This window comes from Onychostruthus taczanowskii, unplaced genomic scaffold (genome assembly GCF_017590055.1).
Source record: "Onychostruthus taczanowskii isolate IOZ18803 unplaced genomic scaffold, ASM1759005v1 scaffold37, whole genome shotgun sequence".
Taxonomy (NCBI): Eukaryota; Metazoa; Chordata; class Aves; order Passeriformes; family Passeridae; genus Onychostruthus; species Onychostruthus taczanowskii.
In genome coordinates, this window is record NW_024501126.1 from 6,398,360 (window position 1) to 6,409,188 (window position 10,829).

The window sequence follows — 10,829 nt, forward strand, 5'->3', positions numbered from 1 at the left end:
CAATTCTATCTCAATATTTTATAGATAAAATCCCTCCTGGAAATTTCTAGGAAACATCAAGGTTTATTTTTCTTGTTTGTATTCTGAAATGTCATTTTTTTCCAGATCAATTAGTTCACACTGAACCCTTGTACCAATTATGCCTCATTATGTTGCTTGTAATGCTAATATGCTAACTAGTGTAATGAAACTTTCACGAGCAATATAACTAACTGTGCTCATAATTAAGGCAAAGCGTGTACCTTTCCCAGGCTGCCAAAACACCATCTCCAGGCTTCTGATGTGAGAGTTATCTGCCTCAGCAGCATTCCCCAGCTTGTGCTTCCCCTCATCGACTGGCCACCTGTGGGGCAGTACATGATCAGGATGATCAGTGCCTCCAGGCGGGATGTGCCTCCTCCAGGCACTAATGAGAAAGGAGATACCTGACCTGACTCCTCCACTCCTCTGCCAGGAGAAGAAATGTACAGCATGAGAGGGAGTCAGATCATGTGCTAGGTTAGAGCACATGTCTTCTTCCACTGCTGATTATTAAATTAGGCAGCATATCTGTATTTTCTGTGCCATGTGTGCTGAAAATGGAAAAAACCTCTGCTTTGGCCATGTGCCTTAATGTGAGGGAGAGAACCAAAAGGGCCAATCGGTGCAAAACATTAAAGTGTTGCAGTTAACTTCCCCCTTCTCAACTTTTAAGAGTTGATGAGTACAAAATCGATGCATTGATGCCATTGGGGGGCCGTCTGGTCAGCACTTCACTAACAAATTACCCGTATGTGGTGCAAGCACACCATACAGCTCGTGGGCTGCATCAGCACTTGCCACCACAGCTGGAGTCCCCTTCAAACAGGACTGCATGGATGTGGAGAAGAGTCAAGTGTAAACCCTCTTCTAGAGAAATACCTCCTCTGGCCCTGTCCCTTCCCTACTACTCTCCTCTGGGAAAGCAAGATGCTCTTTCTTTCCTTCCCCTTTTCATGAGGAAAGTGCCTATTTTCATCTTTTCCACAACCACCCACGGAATAGATGGTAATTTTTCTTTCACTTAGTGTGCAAGTTCCTTTATGAATGTGAGACAGACTGTAGTGAAGCAAACCAGAGAAATCTAAGTACAGCTTAACTTTAAGAGAAGCCACGGTATTTAAGGAACATTTCATCATGAGATTTTGGTACTGCCTAAGTGCAAATAAACAGAGGGGGGAAATGCAAATGCAGTTATTGGCAGCTGTACATCAGACAAAACTCTAAAATCTAAAAAGATTTAAGATATCTTTGACCATGACTTAACATTGCCCTAATAATTGAAACAAGAACTTTTAACATGGTCGCAACACTTGTGGCATATAAATAAGTGTTCAGATTTCCATGATTCCTGAAAATATGCAGACTTTTTGATTTTGTACGCTTCAAAAGTTTGCAATTCATGTCATTAATTTAGCCACCGAAGTCCAACTATAAATTTTAAATTGGAAGATGTTGACCTTGACCTCCTTATTTCAATTTCACCAGCTGAAAAGCTGAGATAACAATATTTACCTATCTCAGTGTCTTCTGATTGTTAATTGCTGCTTCTGAAGTGGCTTGACTATGGAAATGTCATCCCTTGATGCCATCCTTCTTACAGGGGAAGTTAAAAAATGTACTTGTTGCTGGACATGCAAGAAGCCATCAAAAAGAAGTCATGCTGGACCCATAGGACATTTCCAAAGAAAATCCAACCACACAGAAACATCTGTGTCCTTTACTGAATCAGTAACAGACTACACAGAGTTGTAAAGAAAATGCAGGCAATGAGAACATCACAGGAAGGAGATACTGCCCTCTCCATTTGGCACTGCTTGTTAGCTAACACTCTAGAGGGGGTCAGCAGGACCCGCCATACCTGCCCTCTGTGGCAGAACATGCTCTGAGCAGGGGCAGCTCTTCAGTTCCATATTCTATATGCACAGAGGGGGGTAAGGGCACTAACAGAACTGAAATGGAACTGCAGAGGATTTACCACCACAATGCAGTCAGAGTTAGGTACTTACTTACCCCACTAATTCCTTCTCTAGCAAATTAATGGGAATATATTTTCTTAAGTGGAAGAATTCTAATAAAAATGGATGAAACAGAGGGAGCAGGATATTTAAAATTGCTTAAATGACTATCACATGGGAGGTATGATTTCTAAAGGGAAACGTTTTACTGATAATCTACTTTCACTTGAACATCTCCTGGGATGAATCCCCTGATGTTTGTGATTTGTGAAAATCACATTATGAAAACACCAAGAAACAATGGAACCATTGGGCTCGATAAGCATCTGTTTATTTTAACTTGGCAGTGTGGCAATTTTAATGATTTCAGAATAATATTAAATAATCTCATTGGAGAACATTGCATTTCTGCAAAGATGAGAATGATTATGATCCTATTAGAGACAAGGAAACCTAATAGATAATGCACACAATAGGGAAACAATAATAGCCCCACAGTTATTCTGTGAGTTTCTAACATGTTTTCAAACCACACACATCTTATCAGGATACTAATTATTTAAATCACTTAAATACAAGCACAAAGCTTTTTCCAGAATATGTAAGTATATTTGTATTTCAATGAAAGCCTCTGGTTATTCACATGTTATATAGTCTGGTGAAGCATCAGTTAACACCAGAGAGACCAATTATCTCAGGAAGGGGTGGGAGAGGAAAAATAAGAAATCCTCTTAGCATGACTCATTGCACATACAAGGAATCACATTTCCTAATATGGGATGTTATTATTTTGATACTGTACAAAGACACAAATACAATCTCTGAAATCCCATACTAAGGCAATAAACTGGATTTGTATCCACACAGCCTTGCTGGAGACCACTTTGTATCTCAGTGTCCTGGTTTATATTTTAGAGTGTAGAAGAAACAGGTGGAGAAAAATTCAATGCATTGATTACAATAATTCTTTGTCCTAAAGTGCTACTTGTAATTTTCTGGCCAGTGTTCATTATGTTCTAAAAAGAGAAATAGTTCCAAGATGACCATTTGTGGCCCTTGATGGAGCTACACCACATGGACTGAGATGGATTTCTCTAATGGTCCCTGTTGGTAACCACACCCTATATACCCCATTTGCCTAATTATATAGGTATATGGGTAAGTCATTTGAACCACAAGTCATTTAAAGCATTTGAGTAATGCCAAAATAAGACATCTGTATGTTTGATATTATATTACACAATGCTCTGCTGCATTTGAGTAGTCTGCAATTCAATTTCAGCATCTATAAAATGGCTATGACATTCACTTTTACAGCATGAGATATTTTGCTGAAACCTGTCATTCAATGCAAGCTAAAGTCTAAAGAACTCCCAATTCTCACAGGAGAGCGGATAATAAAATAAAATGGTATACATTAATAAATTATGGCAGCAAATTCTAGATTTTCCCTTTAATTTCTTTGCTTTTTGAAAATATTTCTGTTTCTGCTTTTGTACCAATGTTTTTCCAGTACTGGACTGCATTCGATAGCAGTGTCCAATCCCCAGTTTGAACTAGACAAAACTGAAATGGAAAGAGGATTAAACCCATAATATTTCAGAAATAGAAACTGGGTCACATATTAAGGCTTTCTCTGGGGTTTGTCAGAAAGATTAAAATGAGGATGAATTTATCACTGACTTCTTTACAGTTCCCTGATGCAGGGCAACAGTAGGGATAGATGATCACGTATCTGGGCTACTTTCAAGACTTGAATTCAAACACCATCAGAAACTCTATCAAACAGCAATGTCCTCAGGTCCCAAACTTACCAGAAGTAGAGAGAAACACCATTATTGTTATTCAGGAGCAAAACCTCAGGGATGGAGAGGCTTAAAGCTCTCACAGGCACACAGGAAATCCGTGTAGAAGAGGAATGAACTGATCAGAAGTGGAAGCTTAGACGTGCTACATGCTTTCTCCATATGGAATGGCAGCAGCAGGCTTACTCATACCAGCATCAAACCAGCTTATTTTTGGGTGCATAATTTCACAATAAAGGAAGAGGAATAATTTTAGAAAAATGTGAAGCAGATACATGGTTTATCCCTTGTATGTAGAAAGAATTCCTTTAGGGAGGAACAAAAGATTTTGGTATAAAAATAACATTACTTATTTATTCCAGATACACAACTGAGGGACACGTTTTCATATATACATGTGGGGAGTCTTCTGTTGCAGTAGAGTGCAAAAATAAGATAACTATTCAGAAATACATTCTCATGTACACTAATCCTGTCAACCCCCACCCCCAGTCCCAATGACCTGATAATTTTATAACCTAGCAATGGAATATATATGGGAATATTTTCCCTAATAATTTTTATACATGTATTAGTATCTAGTATTGTGTTATTTTGGTAAAAGATATAAAAATACAGAAAAATAAAACTGAACTTTTGGTTTGAGAAACATTTTTCTCTCATTCTCTCAATCTTTGTTAGCCTTCCTCCAAGAAAAAGAAATCCACTGATATTCCAAGCCATGGCTGTTTCCCCATTATTATGTGGTTTTTGTGGCATTTTAGGAAATAATATGCAAAGCTAAAAGGAAAAAGAATTATTTTGAAGATGTGATTTTTAAAATCTGCTCTTCAGAGATGGAAGACTCCCAGACAAAGATTTTATGTAAATGTCTGGTTTTCATCAATAAAGCAACATCTGAACAACAACAGATTTTCTCCCAAGAAATTCCTTAAGGCAGAAATTGAGACAAATATGAAAAAAGATTTTCCATGCTGAAGAATTATTGAGAATCCTCAAGGATCTTCTGCATCACAGTCTACAGCAGCATATATTTGAAAAGAGCAGCTCTATGGGAACTAGAGTACTCTCCATCTCTCCCTTCTTCACTTGCACAGCCTCCTCCACTTCTACCTACTACATTCAAAAATATCAAACCACACATAAAAGCAGACCATTAGCATATTTGGTGTGCCTTACTAATGCTACATTGCTTGTTCTTTACAGTCTTGAGGAAATAATCCAAAAATATTTAAGTAGCTTCCATATTTCTCCAGTGAAGCTGAACCCCACCAGGCAGTGCTTAGGTGGTAGGTGCCCACCTTCCAGGTGCCCCTGACTATCAGGAAACTGCCCTACCTGCCCAGAACTAGCAGAGCTTACCCTGACAGACCTACCTGCAACTAGCCACTGCTGTCCCCGGGGAGCTCAGCACCGACAGGGCTTGCAAGCTTTGACTACAACTAAATTGAGATTAGCTAAACCCAAGAACGTGCCTTGAGGAAGTTTTCCTTTTCTGGAAAGGGCTGTGCTTTAGATTTCAGTGCAAACAAAATACAGGTTCATACTGAAAGCAGAACATCGATTATTTGCAGTCATAGCTAGTAAATGAAATTAAATGAACTGGTATTACATTTATACCCTTATGTCCCTTTATTGTATTAACTGCACAGAGATACCAATAAGCTGGTACTACAGATGCTTTAAGCAGCATTTAATTTGACTGAACAAGTGCTGGAAAACACGAGCAACTGAGAAAACACTAACATTTAACAAGATTGTTGCTAGTATTTTTTATTCTCTGGCTCTGCTCTTATCATTCAGCCCAAGCCTTTGGTTTCTAGGAAACATATTGCAAGTTCTACTCATTGCTCCTTACCAGCTGTTACTATTCAGATCAACCTGGATCAAGTTTTGGCCAGAGTTTAGGAAAACTGAGACTCCAACCTTTCTAATTCCAAAGGACTTTTTAAGTGGGGAAGTCTTAGCAAGTGCTGCTGAATCTGTTTATAAATGCTCTCTCCAACGCCTCGAATCAGGTAAATATGAAAACAACTCTATCTCTCTTTGGCTCTTTATAGTTGAGAAGGAACATTTTCTTGATAATTTCCTCAGCTTAATTCTTTACCTTGAATGCCTTTTCCACACATACCTTGCCAACAGTACACCACCTGATGTTTTTTGACTAGGTTAATTGCACTTTGATGCCTCACAGCAGCTAGCCTGCTTACTCCTGCTAGAGCCCTAGCAAATCACCCCAATCAAAAATATATTATTATTAGGCATAATAAACAAGAGGTTGGATTTATTAGCCTGCTAGCCAAGAACTCAGCAACCCCAGGAACCAGTTTGCTTACATCCATGCCTATAAACTCTCTTGAGATTAACTCCAAGCAGACAGTTTTTGAAGATGCTGTTTTGAGGACCAATGCAAGGCTTGGAGGCAGTAATTCTGCAAGTCTCTCCCCAAAATTCCAAAGGATGCTGTCAGTAAAAAGCAGTATCTTATCTCTTTTAGCACCTTGTTTCCCTCAGTGCCCACATTTCCTCCATGGACCACCTGTGGTGGCCTTTGGCATGGACCAGGTCGGCACTGGGATGATGCTGACTTAGGTCATGCTACCAAACCCACTCCCCACGCTGGCCTTTTGGGGGCTTCAGCTCCTCTCCCATCGGTGAAGGTAGGAGGCTGCTCAAGAGAGGTTTCCTTGCACTCTGAGTGCTTCCTTTAGTGGTGCTGGCGGAAATGCTGTGGAAGAGAGCTGCAGCGTCCACAGAAACTCCTTCTGTGCATCTCAGAGTTTTTACAAGATGCTACAGAGAGAAGGGGGTAAGTGAGCTGGCTGTCATGTTTAACACTGTGGTATTGCTGCTACTGCAGGTGCTGACAGGTAACGAGATGCTGCTCCATCCTTTCACCTGCTCCCAGCACAAACCTACAAAGCAACGAGTGAGAAAAAACCTGCCTGGTGTGCCACCAAGAGTTTGTAAAACCCTTGGATCACTGAAGTGGCTGAAGTTGCCAGTTGGTGGAAATACACCAGCAAGGTGCCTAAACAGCCTAAATGTCTTACCAACAAATGCCCACTCAGCCTCAGATTACCTAGGAGATTTTTACAGGCAGATCAACTAAGGAAGAGAAAAATACACCCTGAATTTCAAAACTGAGTGCTTCGATGTTAGATGGGTAAAAAACCTTAAACAACCAGACTTCTTGTTATTCAGAAATTTTAGACACCTCAGTAATGGAAACAACCAAAACCATACATTTTTATTTTATTTTATTTTATTTTATTTTATTTTATTTTATTTTATTTTATTTTATTTTATTTTATTTTATTTTATAACCAATGCTTTTGAAATGACTAGATTTCATCTTTTAAGAATACTGGAATAGCTTTCAGTGTGTTATGAAATTTTTCCTTAAGTTAAATTGTTGAATTTAAGAAGAAGATATGAAACACATTGAGTCTCACTATTTATCTTACTCTTGTCTTTATTATTGCATATAAATCTCATTAAATCTTAATTTCAGAATGTTTTATAAATGCAATGGCTTACAAATATTAGTAAGGCAAACAGGGGGGATCCCATGATATAGTCATTCCAAAAATTGGTTTTCTTCAAGGGAAGCTTTGTCTGCACAGGGCCAGGTATCTGCTCTGAGTATTTTAATTTCCTGCCTTGGTAATTCCCAGCAATAGATTTTAATGAGTTACGGATGGTGATGATAATGACTCATAATTCTGGGCTATTTGTTTAGAGATTTTGATACAAAGCTTAGTTTTGCTTTGCTTTTGATACAAAATTTAGAAATACTAGCATTTAAATTCAATTATATTAAGTGGTTTCTTTTCTAGATGAAAGGTTGAGGCTGTCCTCTTACAAACGCCATGAAAACAGATTTTATTTTATTTTATTTTATTTTATTTTATTTTATTTTATTTTATTTTATTTTATTTTATTTTATTTTATTTTATAACCAATGCTTTTGAAATGACTAGATTTCATCTTTTAAGAATACTGAAATAGCTTTCAGTGTGTTATGAAATTTTTCCTTAAGTTAAATTGTTGAATTTAAGAAGAAGATATGAAACACATTGAGTCTCACTATTTATCTTACTCTTGTCTTTAATATTGCATATAAATCTCATTAAATCTTAATTTCAGAATGTTTTATAAATGCAATGGCTTACAAATATTAGTAAGGCAAACAGGGGGGATCCCATGATATAGTCATTCCAAAAATTGGTTTTCTTCAAGGGAAGCTTTGTCTGCACAGGGCCAGGTATCTGCTCTGAGTATTTTAATTTCTTGCCTTGGTAATTCCCAGCAATAGATTTTAATGAGTTACGGATGGTGATGATAATGACTCATAATTCTGGGCTATTTGTTTAGAGATTTTGATACAAAGCTTAGTTTTGCTTTGCTTTTGATACAAAATTTAGAAATACTAGCATTTAAATTCAATTATATTAAGTGGTTTCTTTTCTAGGTGAAAGGTTGAGGCTGTCCTCTTACAAACGCCATGAAAACAGGGGTTTTTTTGGATAATTTGAAAGAATCCACATACTTACTCTATGGCCTTTCCTCACATTTTTTTGCTTTGATTTACACACTGAAGCACAAGTGACAAGAAGCCCTGTTTGTCACATACAAGCTGTGTCACTGAAAGAACCAAGAAACCAGACATCATCTGCTTTACATCTGTGACCATGCCCAAGCAGAGCAGCCTTGGTGGGCACCTGTGTGTGACAAAATAAATGGCTGCATCAGCATCTTAAGGAGTCAGGTAACAGTTTACACCCTATTAACTGCACCAGCTTTTTTGTCAAGATGCATGCAGGTTAAATAATTTGACATACAGCCTCAATACCCGTTGTAAAAGTGAAAAATTCAAGGGGAAACACCATGTCTGTCCTGTTCCAGCCTGACACCTTGCTTTGAAAGCTCAAGCAGTATAGCACTGCTTTTTGAGAGAAGAGATGAAAGTGACAGGCTGAGGTAAGAGAAAACAGTTTTCATCTCCAAGGTCCCTGCAGAACTACTACAGCTGTGGGAGAAAACTGATTCATTTCTCCTCTGTTAATAAGCTGATAAGGTAAACTGAACACAGAGGGGAAAAAAAAAAAAGGATGACTTTCCAGAGTCAAACTTTTTTTTCCTGTATAACTGTTTTCCCTCTAGTTAGCCTTAAGGTTTTTCAAGGTTGTTTTTTCTTGGTTTTGGTTTTCTTTATATTCAAAGTTACTGGTCCCTGCCTCTTTGCTAATAAATTCCACATAACATTTTAAAAAACAGTCTGGTAATATAGTAAATATTTATTCTTCTGAATTGATTTTATAAGAAAGAAACAAAGCAAGTATATTTGATTAATGAATTCTTACAGATGAGCTGAATCTTCATTAAAAAAAAACCCTTTGTGCCCATGTAGTAGAATTATTTTGGGGCTTTTTTCTGCCATTTGAAGTTACTAGAGCCATGAGCCTTTCTGGGCTTTTCTGATGTGTTCAGGTTGAGAAAACTCAAATGCTCGCCACCAGCTGCAGGATCTCAGGCAAAAATGAAGTTTTCTCAAAATACAAGTGCTGTTCTGAGAGGTTGCATTCTGTTAAGCAGCTCGTTGGCCACACTTACGGAGAAGAAAACAAAAAGTTGAATGAATGGAGCCCTTAAAGTCTGTGAATGCAAATACATAACAAATGGATAGGCAACAAGTGTAGAAAGTGAATGCTACAGCACTGCCATGCTGCAGCTGAAGACAGCTCAGAAGTGTTTGATTTGGGAGCAGACACCCCCAGCAGCAGTGGAGAAAGGGCTTGTATTTACCCAAGCAAATAATGGGAGACAGGCAGCATGAGCATAGCTGGTAATCTACACTGTGATCTCAGAGGTGTCTGGAGGTGAGGGGACAGTTTAATCTCCTTCTTTCCCAGTTTAGCTCCTTTGCAGAAGCAGCCAATCAGGGAACTATTTAATACTAATTCTGCTTACAGATATCCTCCTGCTGGGCACTGGGATAACCCTGCCAGTTAGGATTCAGCAAGAAGCTGCTGGGCTTTGTATCACCCATCATGTCTGGTTTACACAAATGATTTCTTGTAAACACCCACTATTTGGGGCCCCTTAACTCACAGTTACATTTTACTTTTCCTTCCTATGTTCTTTTAGTGTAAAAGATGTGTCTCATACTCTGCCTCACCTCGTGCAGAAATACCACCTCCTTTCTCTCCCATCAGACAGACAGGGACTTGGACCTTGGACATTCACTTGCTGAAGAATGTCAAATATGAGATTCACTTCAAAAAGATGTTGAAGAAAGCAAATATCCTATTTTGTTGGCCAAAGGACTTCTCCCCACTGTTTTCTTGCCAGAGAACAGTGCTAATCCCTGGCATTTGAAAGGGAAAAGAGATTTTAGAGGAACTGTGACAAAGCAGGAACTCAATTTATACAAGCATTATTCCTCTCAACCTAATCTCCAATGCCTTCCACAAAAAGTAAGTGCCTGATATCTCTACAGCTGGTAAAGCGTCAGCGCTGATTTAATGAATTACTTGCTTTTAAAGCTCTGTTTCGAAGCACGGAAATTCCGAGCAGCCATTCCCCCTAGTTTCAGTATTTATTTCAAAAGACGAATTCCGCACGGGCTGGCTGTATTCCTGAAAAGTTTTTGCGCACATCGCTGCAGTGGCGGCTCTCGGGACGCCGCAGTTGGTGCTGAGGGACCGGCCAGCCGGGGCCACTCCCGCTCTGCCCCCGCGGGCGGGCTCGCCGGGGCCCCTCCAGCCCAGCCCAGGGGTGCTGAGGGCGCTGGGTCCCGCACCTGCAGCTCGGTGCCCGCAGGGAGCAGCCGCGGCAGCTCCCCCCGCACACCGCGCCCCGCCGCTAAACCCCAGCCCCAATCTGCTCACAGCGATGCTGAGCGGATTACGGGCCGGCACTTTGACAGCTGCCTGCGCTCCCCAGAGCCGCCCTGCCCGCCCGCAGCCTCGCCCCGCTCCCCGCGGCGGCGGCAGCTCCCCCGGGCCGGGCCGGCGGCGGTGACCGGCCCCGCGGAGCCTCCCCC